This window comes from Gracilinanus agilis, chromosome 5 (assembly GCF_016433145.1).
Source record: "Gracilinanus agilis isolate LMUSP501 chromosome 5, AgileGrace, whole genome shotgun sequence".
Lineage (NCBI taxonomy): Eukaryota > Metazoa > Chordata > Mammalia > Didelphimorphia > Didelphidae > Gracilinanus > Gracilinanus agilis.
This window is the reverse complement of record NC_058134.1, coordinates 174157284-174171539: the sequence shown is the minus strand read 5'-3', so window position 1 is coordinate 174171539 and position 14256 is coordinate 174157284.

Here is a 14256-nt window from a genome sequence, read left to right as displayed (position 1 = left end):
TTGGGCTCCTGAGGTCTCAGGTCTAGTTGTTCTCAGGGTCAAGCCTCCTGGTGGTCCTCTTGCTTGTTCTTCTGCCTGAAGCTCCTTTAACAGTCTCAGGGCATTGCTTCCACAGTCATGCACCCCCCTGCACTGATCCCCACTCAAGGTCCATGCCTGCACTCAGGATCCGAGTCTGTGCCTGCACTCAGGATCTATGTCTGAGCCTGCTCTGACATTCTATGTTCAAAGTCTGTGCGTTCTTTAGCCTCTTGGGCTCTGAAGTCTTGCTGCTCTCAGGAGCTGCCAATGACTTAATGGGTGCCCCAAAATTGCTCTAACCCTTTTTCTCTGGCTTTGACACTGTAGGTGGTGTGGGGGGGAGGGAGTTGCTCAGCTTACATTTTAGTGAGAGCTATTTCACCCCTTTATAGCATGGAAGTGCCCCAATTCCACGTACCTTCAATGCTGTGCCCTGTTGTGGGGTCCCTTCATTTGTCTGGATTTGTTTTTATGTCTTCTTGAGGAGTCCTATATGCGTGGGTTGGGAGAGGTCAAGCAGCTGTTTTTTTATTCTGTTGCCATCTTAACCCGGAAAAACCCAGGGTGTGAACTCTTAAAGAATACACAAGTTTCTGACTGTTTGAGTTAGAAAAAGGGTGGAGCTCTCCAAGTATCTTTTTTTAATATTAATTTTTAGAAAAATTTTCCATGTTTACATGATTCATGTTTTTACTTTCCCCTTCACCTCCTCAAACTCCCCCCACTCCAATAGCTAACTCTCATTTCTACTGGTTTTAACATGTGTTATCAATCAAGACTTATTTACATATTATTGATAGTTGCATAGGTGTGGTCCTTTCTGGTCTACATCCCCAATCATGTTCTCAGTAGTGTGTGAATTCACTAAGTGGTTTTCAAGTTCCTCCATCTAGTTAAAGTTTGTGTTGATTCAATCAAAAGGTAGACAAAGGGGAGTTAATCCAGTCTTCATAATCTAGTGAGATACTTAAGTTAGTGTTAACTCAGGACAGACAACAGAGTAAGGAATTCTCTCAGTAGTCCTCAGCAATGCTGTCACTTTTGACACACTTAGCCCTTCCAGTTTCTATAGAGACTATAAGTATCTTCTTACACTTCTGATTTGGAGCAATAATCAAGAACTCTGTTCTCCCAGGGTTCCCTTCTCTTCTATAGTCAAGGCTTAATATAGTATCTAGTTATCATACTAGGTCCTGCAGCCTTCCCTTAGTCAGTGGATCACAAGGTCAGTTTAGTTGGTCTAGGCTTAGGCCTATGCAGCTATCTCCAGGCCCTGCCATATGTGCATTCTATCATTATCCATTTAGAGCCCTCTGTTAGGAGAATTTTTATTAATTTCTCCTTTTTTATATTTAAGAGAAAAAGGAGCAATAATATTTTTCAGTAAGAGACCTGTGCTATGCCATTTCTCGAATAGTGACAATTAGAAGGATGTGGCCTAGGGGAGTTGGTCAGTTACAGAGTTGTAATTGACTTTTTTGGTCTCTGCGTCTCCTAGGATGAGGGTGTAGAGCTCGCTCTCTCTGGCTGGAGACAGAGAAACAGATTTAAGGCCTTAACAGCCTTATTGATTATTAATAACTTGCATAGATAGGTAGATAGATAGTATTATATCATTAGATAGAGTAGGAGAGAAGGTGAGGGCTTAGGCCTAGGAGAAAATACTGCCCTCTGAGGCAGATAGATTTAGGATTTTCTAGAAAAATTTTAGTTAGGATTGAGATCTTAGGTATAGTTATAAGCTATTATAAGATTACTCTCACTTTCCTCCTTCCTATTTCCTATCTTTACTTTCCTAAAAATAAACTTAGTGTTTTGTGGTTAATAAGTTGTTATCCTGACTTTTGTTCAAATTCCTACCCCAAAAATTTAACCCTTCACATCTGGCAAGCCAGGTAGGAATTTGATTAATCTATTGATCTTCTGTTCTTTCTAATATTAGGAAAAGGATAGGTGTATAAACATGGTGCTTGATATCATGGTACGGGTAGTAAAGGAGAAGATGCCAAATTACCTCAGACAACTCCCAATTTCTGGGACCTTCACTGAGATTTTTAAATCTCAAAGTTTTGGATTATCTCTAGTTAGCTTATGGGAATATTTGTACTCTCCCCATTGTTTCAAGGGTACAAACTATATCAAGTATATTGTTTAATTCTTACTGAGAAAAGGAGACAACTAAAAGAGAGATTAATGGAGACTACAGTTGTATATCTTGCAGATTGCATCTCTCAATTTACTAAAACTATTGCCCACCAAACTGAAACTATCTTTAAAGTAGAAGAGAGTATCTCTCAATTGATTAAAACTATTTCACAAAAAATGAAACTATATTGTGCTTGACTCAAATTAACTCTCCTATTGTTTGTAATTCTCCCACTAAGGCTGCTAAAATTAATACCCCAAAGAAAGAAGATACAAACCCTAGCCTACTCTCTTTAAGAGAAGTACCAACATATAATCCAAAGAATAAAGAGTAAATAACTATTAGACAACACAAACCATTTACCCCTCAGGATATGAAGGGATTTAAGTGCAGCATTCCTTCTTTTGAGAAGGAGCCCATAGTGATAAAAAGTGAAAAAGCTTGAAACAAGATTCAGGCAACTTGATCCAATCTGGGTTGATTTTGAATATCTTCTAAATGGGTTACTAACTAAAAGGGGAAAGGATAAAATTAATAAGCTTATCAATGAGGAGTGGGGTGAAGTTCACTGGCCTGAGAATAACCCTCATTGGGACGTTAATAATTAAACAAACTATGCAAGATTGTACCAACCTAGAGAGGCAATTCTGAATACAATGAGAGTACGTTCAGTTAGACCTGGTACTTGGAAAAAATTGGAAAATTTAAAGCAAGAGATAGGAGAAAATCCTTCTCAGTTCATGGACAAACTTAGAGAACTGTGAGGAAGATACATAGACATTGACTTAACAAGAGAAAGAGGCATAAGACAACAGAGAAGGCAGTTTGTAAAGAACTGTTGCAAAGTAGTCAAGGGCTATTTTAAAACCAGTTGTTCATGGGGGCAGCTGGGTAGCTCAGGGGATTGGGAGCTAGGCCTAGAGATGGGAGGTCCTAGGTTCAAATCTAGCCTCAGTCACTTCCCAGCTGTGTGGCCCTGGGCAAGTCACTTGACCCCCATTGCCCACCCTTACCACTCTTCCACCTATGAGCCAATACACAGAAGTTAAGGGTTTAAAAAAAACAAAACCAGTTGTCCTGACTGGATGAATATGGACCTTGATGAACTAAGGAGATTGGCAGTTTGTTTATAACAGGCATGAAATGAAAGGTGCTGATGATAGTGATTTGGTGCATACATTAAGAAAAGAGATAAAAGCATTAAAAGGGAAAAATTGATGAACTTGAAAAAGGTGTTACTAATTTTGGGTTAGCTATTGCTCCTGTGTAAGAATATGCAGCCCAAAGAGAATATACAAACCAGAGGCCAATGTGTTACTTATATGGAAAAAGTGGACACCTGATGGTAAATTTCAGATGCTGGAATTAAATATACAGCAACTATTCTAGAAACAATAACTGTTGTAGAAATAATAATAATGACAGAAACAATTTCCAAAATAACAATTTTAGAAATTACAGGAATAATAGAAACAGTAACCAAATTGAGGCAAATGACTTATTACAATATATCCCTAATGGAAAGGTGGCCTAGCAGTACCAGATATTAAACTGTACTATAAAGCAGCGGTCATCAAAACAATATGGTATTGGCTAAGAGATAGAAGGGTGGATCAATGGAATAGACTAGGTGTAAGTGACATCAGCAAGACAGTGTATGATAAGCGCAAAGAGCCCAACTTTTGGGACAAAATCCACTATTTGACAAAAACTTCTGAGAAAATTGGAAAACAATATGGGAGAGATTAGTTTTACATCAACATCTCACACCCTACACCAAGATAAATTCAGAATGGGTGAATGACTTGAATATTGTTATGGGCAATATGATGGTATAAGGACCTAAACTGAGTAAGTATGGGAAGCCTAAATGAACACCAAGGTTGAGGTACTGAACCCTAGGCCCCACAAATATTTGCAGCTCAGCTGAGCACCAGTTCCCATTTAAAGTGCCCAAGACCAAATGACTAAGTGAGAAGCTGGGAACTAAATCATATAGCTTCTCTGGTTACTTGTCTTTGGGTTGAGTTAATGTATAGATGTTAATGATGAGGATAGATGTTGATAGTAATTGTATAACACAATGACTGTGACTTAACTAAAGTATTCCTTTTCCCCTTTAGATGCAAGAATATTTTTCTAATCTTTAGGATAATAAGTCTTCCCCTAAATAAATTTAAAGAGTTTAATTATAATAAACTCAGGGGAAAGATCAAGGTTGAGGAAGAAGGTATTGAGAATCTATGCTAGACTAAAGGTCAATAGTCGGCAACCTTTTTGGCCATGAGAGCCATAAATGCCTGCAGAAGGAGGAGGATGGAGGCAGAAGGCACTGGAATATGGGGTGGGGGCTGAAGGGCCCCCTGGAGCACATCCTGGGGCTCTGCCTAGACTGGCTGGTCAGGAGGTGGAGCCAAATATGGTTTGCGAGCCATACCTTGCTGAACCCCTGCTATAGATGATTAAGTTGGATGATCAATTGATAATCAGGTTGTATCTGTTGGCTGGAGAGGTTCCTCTCCCTCTTTGGCCCTGGTCAGGCCAGGCACCTTTGCCCTGACCAGGCAGTGTGATGATGTTCTTCTTCATAATCAGCTAGTTGGTATATATCTTACAGCTCTATTTAATAGTTAATGATGTGGTAATCAATGAAAGCAGGATACAGGTAACTTGATCAGATTAATTGGCCTACCCACCCACCACCTAGGATCCCTTTCTCTCAAATGAGATACTGTTTGATTCAGCTTCCGCCTTTTCATATTGCTGTCAGCAACTTCCTTTTGCCCCTTGGTTCATGGCATCTGGGTAAATTCCAAATTCTAAACTGTTGGTTGTCATTCATCCTGTTCTCCATTTTCTTATCAGAAACTGATATTATAATATAAAGAAAGAAACTTTAAGTAGATTAGGTAAACACAGAATAGTATACTTGTCAGATCTCTGGGAAAGGAAAGATTTAAAAACCAAGCAAGTTATAAAAAATTACAAAATGTAAAATAAATAATTTTGATTACATCAAATTAAAAAGGTTTTGTACAAACAAAAACAATGCAACCAAAATCAGAAGGGAAACAACAAATTGGGAAAAAATCTTTATAACAAAAAACTCTGGCAAAAGTCTAATTACTCAAATATACAAGGAGCTAAATCAATTGTATGAAAAAACCAAGTCATTCCCCAATTGATAAATGGGCAAGGAATATGAATAGGCAATTTTCAGATTAAGAAATCAAAACTATCAATAAGCACATGAGAAAATGTTCTAAATCTCTAATAATTAGAGAAATGCAAATCAAAACAACTCTGAGGTACCACCTTACACCTAGAAGATTGGGTAAAATGATAGAACGGGAGAGTAATAAATTTTGGAGGTGATGTAGCAAAATTGGGATATTAATGCATTGCTGGGAGAGTTGTGAATTGATCCAACCATTCTGGATGGCAATTTAGAACTATGCCCAAAGAGCTCTAAAAGACTACCTGCCCTTTGATCCAGCCATACCATTGCTGGGTTTGTACCCCAAAGAGATCATAGGGAAAAAGACTTGTACAAAAATATTTATAGCCATGCTCTTTGTGGTGGCAAAAAACAAAAATGAAGGGATCTCATTCAATTGGGGAATGACTGAACAAATTGTGGCATATGTTGGTGATGGAATACTACTGTTCTCAAAGGAATAATAAACTGGAGGAATTCCATGTGAACTGGAATGACCTCCAGGAATTGATGCAGAGTGAAAGGAGCAGAACCAGAAGAACTTTGTACACAGAGACTGATACACTGTGGTAAAATCAAAAAGAATGAAATTCTGTACTAGCAGCAATGCAATGATCCAGGACAATTCTGAGAGACTTATGGAAAAGTGCACTATACACATTCAGAGTAAGAACTACAGGAGTGGAAACACAGAAGAAAAACAACTGCTTGAACACATGGGTTGATGTGGACATGATTTGGGATGTAGACTCTAAACGACCACCCCAGTGCAACTATCAATAATATGGAAATTGGTCTTGATCAATGACACATGTTAAAACCAGTGGAAATGTGCATCCGCTACAGGGGATGGGGGAGGGGTGTGGAGGGGAGAGTAAGAGCATGAATCGTGTAAACATGAAATTTTTGTCTAAAAAATAAAAATTAAAACAATAACAACAACAATATATCTCTAATAGAGCATATCCATGGAATAGCTAAATTGTAAATCCTTCTCAATGAAAGGAATCTCAGAGAAGTTCACATGGTCCTTTATGAAAGTTTGCCACGGGAGAAAGGACTAGTGAAACATTTGATTTTCCAGACCCAGATATAATTTCATCATTTATCCCAGTCCATTCTTCCCTACATAGCTATAAACCACATTGTAGCATGGTGCTTTGCTCCAAATGATGTAAAAAATGTTAACATTATTAATGTTTGTTTTTAACATTAGTTTCCAGGCATTTATTTTATGATCTAGGAACTATAGGTGAAATGCACAGACTCTTACAGGTGATATAGTTTATATAAAAAACTTTCAGCGAACAGAGGCAACTCAGCCAGCCTAGGAAGGTGCATTCCAGATACCTGCCATTGAAAATGATTAGTGGCTTACATCAAAGACAAGACTACAGATACAACTGGACACTGTTTTTAAGGACATTGCACTTCAAGAAGACTATAAATGGACAACTGGACAATTGGACAATATTTACAAGAACACTATATTACTACAAGGACTACTAGAAATGGACATTATTTTGAGGCTACTAAACTTTGCATTTAAATAAAGGTTTCTTGTACATAAAGGTTTGAAATGGAATTCAATGAGTAAGTGAATAATCCATGTTATTTGATTGTTACTTATATATATTATGTTATTTGTTATATATATATTATGTTATAGGATTTATTCATTCTATGTAGAAACAATTATAATAATGATACTGTTCTGGGATTATACAAAAAGTTATAGCTATAATATACTTATATGGAAAAAATTAGAATTAACTAAATTATAAGTAAATGATAAAGTGTTATAGCTGTTGAACAAGTTCTACCTCAGGGAGGGGGATATATTAGCTGTATAATATATTAGAATATATAGTGGATGTAAAAATGTATATATTCAGATTAGATCCACCTCAGGGAGGATATATTAGATATATAGATATTAGAAGTATATAATATCTTTATAAGGTTCTTAATTATTTTCTTGTTTAATTTTTTTGTGTGTATAGTAATTATAAGGTGTATTTTAATTAATATCTTTAGGTTCTTATTTCTGTAAAGTATAATAAGAATAGATTTTCTTTATGTATAGTATGAATTTTGTGGTTGTAATTTCTATAATTATAAATATTTGGAATTTATATTATTGGAGACTTGCATGTTGCAAGAATCATTTTGCTTTTTTACTTTCTCTCTGTACTTCTCCTTCTTTATAATATAGAGTATAAGATAGTTTTATTTGAAAGATACATTGGGGAGAGCAGTCTCCCAATATATCTCAAGAGGGATGTGTTAAAAGAGTTTTTATTAATTTCTCTTTTTTATATTTAAGAGGAAAAGGAGCAATAATATTTATCAGTAAGAGACCCTCTGCTGTGCAGGTAGTCATTTAGAGACCCCCTGCTCTGCCGATTGTCAGTTAGTGACAGTTAGAAGAGTGTGGCCAAGGGGAATTGGTCAGTTCTAGAGAGTTGCAAAGGGCTTTTGGTCTCTTGGTTACCTAGGGAGAGGGAGTGCTGTTAGCACTCTCTCTGGATGGAGACAGAGAAATGGAATTAGGGCTTTAATAGCTTTATTGATTATTAATAACTTGGGTAGATAGGTAGATAGATAGCTGTTATATTATTTGATAGTGAAAGTAGGAGAGTAGGTGAGATTTTTAGCTTAGCAGAAGATACTTCCCTTTGAGGCAGATAGATTTAGGGTTTTTTAGAGAAATTTAGATAGGATCGGGATCTTGGGTATAGGTACAAGCTATTATAAGATTATTTTCACTTTCCTCCTTCCTATTTGCTATCTGTATTTCCTAATAATAAACTAAGTGTTTTGTATTTAATAAACTGCTTTTGATCAAATTCCTAACCCCCCAATTTAACCCTTCACACATCCTAGCTTCTTCTCATGTTGCCTCACAGACAACTATTTCTCCCCATCTTTTAATCACTTTTGTCACTTTAAAGTTTCCTCAGAGGCAGAATTTTTAAACATCTCTTTGGAAATTTGGAGGGTGAGATTATTTCTCCAATTCTATCATCTTCACAGAATACAATTATAAAAGCAATTTCAAAGCTTTACAAACCTTAAAGTGATTAAGTAAATACTATCTATAATTGTTATTATTTAGCAACTACATGTAACATGAAGCATAAGAAATAAATACATATTGAATACCAAAATAAATGTCAGAATATATATGAATGTTTGGCATCTATTAATATGAACCAAAATATTTATATTTGAAAGATATATTACCTATGCAAGCAAACCCATTGCTACCCGGTAAAATGTCTATACTACCTGAAATACACCCTAACTCCTAGGCTATTTCAATTACTAGTTAACTAGCTCTCTTCTGTGACCTACTTACCTTTCTGGATATAATCCTCAGTTAAAGGCAGAGGGGCAGCTGGACATAATCCTCAGTTAAAAGCAGAGGGGCAGCTTGGCAAATTACAAGCCAGTGGGCCAAATCTATCGTGCCACCACTTTCATATATATCCTAAGGTTCCCACAGTGGAAACACTAGTTAGGGAAACAAATTTTCTTGTATCTTTTTGGCCTTCTGTAAATATCAAAGTCCCTTTTTGTTTAAGATAGAGTTAGTTGGTTCCTATACACAATGACATCTTCAAATGATAGTTTAGTTTTTTCATTACGTACTTTAATCTCTTCAATTTCTTTTTCTTCTCTAATTGCTACGACTAGCATTTCTAGTACAATATTAATAATACAGGTAATAATTTCCATCCTTGCTTCACTCCTGATCGTATTGGGAAAGCTTCTAACTTCTTCCTATTGCAGATACTTGCTGATGCTTTTAAATATATATACTGTTTATTATTTGGAGGAATCATCCTTCTTTTCCTATAGTTTCTATTGTTTTCAGTAGGAATGGGTATTGTATTTTGTCAAAGGCTTTTTCTGCATCTATTGAGATAATTGTGTAATTTCTGTTGGTTTAATTATTGATATTGTCAATTATGTGGATGGTTTTCCTAATAATAAATCATTCCTGCTTTCCTGGTATAAATCCCACCTGGTAATAGAGGATGATCCTTGTAATAACTTCCTGTACTCTTTTTTCTAGTATTTTATTTAAGATTTTTACATCTATGTTTTTAAGGAGAATGGTTTATAATTTTTCTTTCTCTGTTTTTGGTCTTCCTGGCTTTGGAATCAATACCATATTTGTGTCATAAAAAGAATTTTGGTAAGACACCTTCTTTGCTTATTTTGTCAAATAATTTGTATAGTATTGGGACTAGTTGTTCTTTGTTTGCTAGAATTCACTTGTGGATCCATCTGGCCCTTGGGATTTTTTCTTAGGAAGTTCCTTGATAGCTTTTTCAATTCCTTTTTCTGAGATGGAATTACTTAAGTATTCTATTCCCTCTTTTGTTAATCTAGCCAACATATATTTTTAAATATTCACCATTTCACCTAGATTGTCATATTTATTATATAACTTTCATTTCTCTTCCCCATTTTTCCTCTATCTCTCAATTTGTTTTTGAAGTCTTTATTGACCTCTTCCATAATCTATGTCCAATCCACATTTTTCTTTTGGACTTTGTGTGTATTCCCTTTGCTCTCACTATATTGTTTTGTGTCTGTACCTTGCTCTTTGTCTCCATAAAAATTCTTTTAGATTTAGTTTCCTTTTTTTGTTGTTTGCTCATTTTTCCTATCTAATTATAGGTTGGCTTGGGGGATGATGCGCTGGGCTGAGGGTTGAGAGCTTTAAGAGCCCCCTCCCTCTACTGATTCAATTGATCCTTGAGATGCTGATATTTTAAAGACTAGCCTGAGGCTTAAATATAAACTTTTTCTCTCCCCCTGAACTTGATCAGGTCAGGGACGGATTAAATTCTAGCTCTAGGCTTAGACTCAAGTTTTTGGTCTCACTGTGTACTTGAGCCAATTAGGTATAACCTTGATTGATTGGAGCTCTACCCTGAGCTTTAGGCAAAAAGATGAGTACTAAGTACCTTGTACTATCAGACACCCCAAACTGTGTACTATGTTCTTATCCCAAGCCTAGACTAGGATTCCTGGCTTAGCTCTGGATCCACACAGATCAGCCCACTTTAGCCCAGACTGCCTTGGAATGGGACTCTGAACTTCTCCACAGGTTTGAATTTACAAGAGGTGTGGGTTGCCTTGTATCACTATTTGGCCAGGCAGGAGCTCAAGATCTGGATATTGGCTTAGACTTACATTCCAAACCTGGGACAGCAGATGTGTATCTGTTTGTGTTGGTGGGTGGGATGGCTTTGCTCTTGGCTTGCTCTTCCCTTCTTGCTTCAGCCTCTTCTGGTTCTTCTCTCCTCTTATCCCAGTGCCCCAGATCTTCTGAAAGTTGTTTCACGCTGTCCCCTTATTGGTTTTTTCATCCTGTATTCATTTTCTAGTGATATTTTAATCTTGGTCAGAGAGGATTCTCATGATGGCACAGAGCTGCTCTGGATTATTCTGCCATCTTGGCTCCACTCTTGGAAGTATCCATTCTTACTATCTTGTAAAAAATAAATCAATGAATATCATTTCTGAAGATTGGATACAGAAATGTAGCATGAGTTGATTGCATTTTCCCTCAGAAATATGTCAGAGGTTGTATGCTTCTTAATAACATTAGTATCATCTTAGGCCTAGAAAGATGGTTTCTTATCATTTAAGTGTTTTTCTTGAACCCTATATCCAAAAGTGAATTATAGTGTCCTTAAAGTGATATGCCTTGGATAGCATCAACTACTTCTTGCTGGCTTAAGTGGTTTAAGTTAAAGCCTACTATTATATTTGATTTCACAACTCTAGTTTTATTTATTGTTTCATATTTTTTTCTTACCATAAATCATTTTAGCTTGTCTTTACCAACAATATGTTTTTAATAATAGTGCTTCAAAGGCTACTGATACATAGAAAATTGGTTCAGGAAAACCAAATTGGTAAGGTAACTAATTTCAAAGTAATTTCTTCCATTGATGACTATCAAGAATTTTTGAATGATTAGCAAACCAAGAAGCATTTATTAGAACCTATTAAGTACTGGCTATTACATACCACAATTCTTTATGTTAAGGAAACAAAAATAGAAGTGAGACAATTCTTTTCTCAAGCATCTAATATGTGTAAATGTCTTATTTTTATAGTTAGGATTTAGTCCTAAGATTAAGATTTCTTCATGTTTCTTTATTAATTATACCATGTTAATTTTCCTAAATGATAGGCATCATTCTCTCCAAATATTAAATTATATTTTAACAAATCAATAATGAAAAATCAAATAGGCATGCAGGATCATATAGCAAATAAAATGAATAAAACAGATATACAAATGTAAATAATAACCACACCATTTTCACCAACAATATACAGAAAATACGATCAATGTCAGAGCATTCTGATTACATAGGTAATAATGTTATCAATAGTACCCAAGATCAAAAAGTGTTTTTTTTTCTAGTAATACAATATTACTTAAAGGGACAGGCATAATGCAGTAACAAGTAATATTCAGAAGCACAATACATTAAGAAACATCTAAAGAATCTGGTGAATTGTTCATGAGAGCAAAACGTCACACAATTAAAAAAACAAATCTGGACTAGAAACAAATCAACTGAAAAAACAATAAAATATTTCAAAATTGCAATTAGTAGGAGAAATAATTAGGGATATAAGCCCTAAACTAAAATTAAAATTTAATTAGGAAGGAAATATCCTTCAGCTCGAAACTCAGAAATATTTTCCTTCTAAAATCTGTGGATATATATATAGATATATAGATATAGATATATAGATATATAGATAGATATAGATATATGTCATCAAAAAGGCATTGAACCCTTTTTTAACCCTTTCTCAATGCCTTAGAGTAATGTTACTACATAGTGCTCTACCTTTAAGTTTACAAAAACAAAAAGGTATGTCCAATGAAGTGAGTAGAACCAGGAGAATGTTATACACATTAACGACAGTAATGTAAAATGATCAGCTGTGAATGAATTAACTATTATGAGCAATGCAAGGAGCTAGGAACTCATGATGAAAAAGGATCCTCCACTGAATTGATTCTTGCTTGACGCCTCGTGTGAGATAATTTACTCCCAATTTTCTCTCCTTTTCTCTTTTCAAAGTTTGTTTCTCTTATCCCTTAATTTTCTTTTTTAATCATTCTATCATATTGAACTTACTCCCTGCTCTCTACCTATGTATTTTCCTATTCATTACCCTAATAGTGATAAAACTCTTAAATACTTTAGTAACTTATTCATCTTAAGTACTTTAGGTAACTTAAATATCTCAAATATCATAGATATCATAAATATCTTAATTATCATATTCCCCCCTGTATTCTGTTTGGCCCCATTGATTCCCTTGAATACCTCAAGTGTCTTAAGTATTTTACCTTAGATAATTCAAGTATCATAGATACTTAAAATATCTTAACACTTTCCTATGTAGTAATGTAATCTATTTAGCCCCATTGATTACCTTTTTAAATCACTTTAAACATCTTAAGTATCTCTTATATCAGATATCTCATGAATGTTATTAGTTTGACTCCACTGAGTCTCTTGAATTTTCTTTTTGGTCACTGGGAAGTTTTATATTTCATTAAATCTGCATTTCTCTCTGTGGAGTATTATGCTTAGTTTTTCTGGGTATATAATTCTTGGGTGTAGTCCTAGATGTTTTGCCTTGTGGAATATCATGTTCCATATTTCCTCATCTAATATAGAAGCTGTTAGTTTCTATTTAGCCACCTGATTATAGTTCCAAATTGTTTTGGTTTTGTTTTTCTGGATGCTTGTATTATTTTTCTTTTGGGCCTGAAAGTTCTGGAACTTGACTATAATAATCTTAAGATTTTAAAATTTTTAATCTTTTTCAGGAAGTGATTGGTGAAATTTTTCAATTTCTATTTTCCTTTCTTGCTAGAAAACATCAGGGCAATTCTCCTTGATAATTTCTTACAGTATGGTATTTTTGATCATGGCTTTCAGGCACTCCAATGATTCTTAGGTTATATCTCCTGGATCTAATTTCTAGATCAATTGTTTTTCCAGTGAGATATTTCATATTTTCTCTTACTTTTTTCATTCTTTTGAATTTATTTTATTGTGTCTTGATGTCTCATGGAGTTAGTTTCCATTCGTCCAATTCTAATTTTTGAGAGCCATTTTCTTGGTTGAGTTTTTGTACTTCCTTTTTTTTGAATCTCTCATTTCCTCTAAAAGCTTTCCTTCTCTCTTATGGTTTGTTTTGTGATCCTCTTTTGAAGCTCTTCTAGGAGTTCATTTTGGATTTAACATCCTTTCAGATTTTCCATTGAGGTTTCACACATTTCCATTTTGTATTGCCTTCATCTTCTAAGCCTGAGTTTTGTTCTCTGTTTCTGAAATAGTTTCCAAGGTCAGGCTTTTTCTTTGTATTTTGTTCATTTGAGGGGGCTTTTTTCATTAGCTTGCCTATATGTTGAAGCTCTGTCCTGCCCTTAGGATGAAGGGAGTGCTGTCTTGAACATGTAATGTGGTTTATTCCAATACCTTAGGTTGGCTTGGCTGCCATATGTATCATGAAGTGAGGACTTCATGTGTGTGGTCTGGCTGGCCTGCTGTGGAAAGGCCTACAGCTGTTCAGTCCAGTTATCATTTGTGCTGGATCAAATTGGGCTCTCTCACTATGGTTGAACATGTTGGGCTATGCTTCTTCCCCTACTGTTTGCAATGAATCAAGCCTGAGTTCCATCCTGGTCTGCTGTATTATATTTTCCCATCCTACCCTAACAAGATGGACCCCCTTTTCTGTCCCTTCACACTGACCCGGACTGGGGTTTTACTTCCCACTGTTTTTTGTTAGTTCTGTCCAGGTTTTA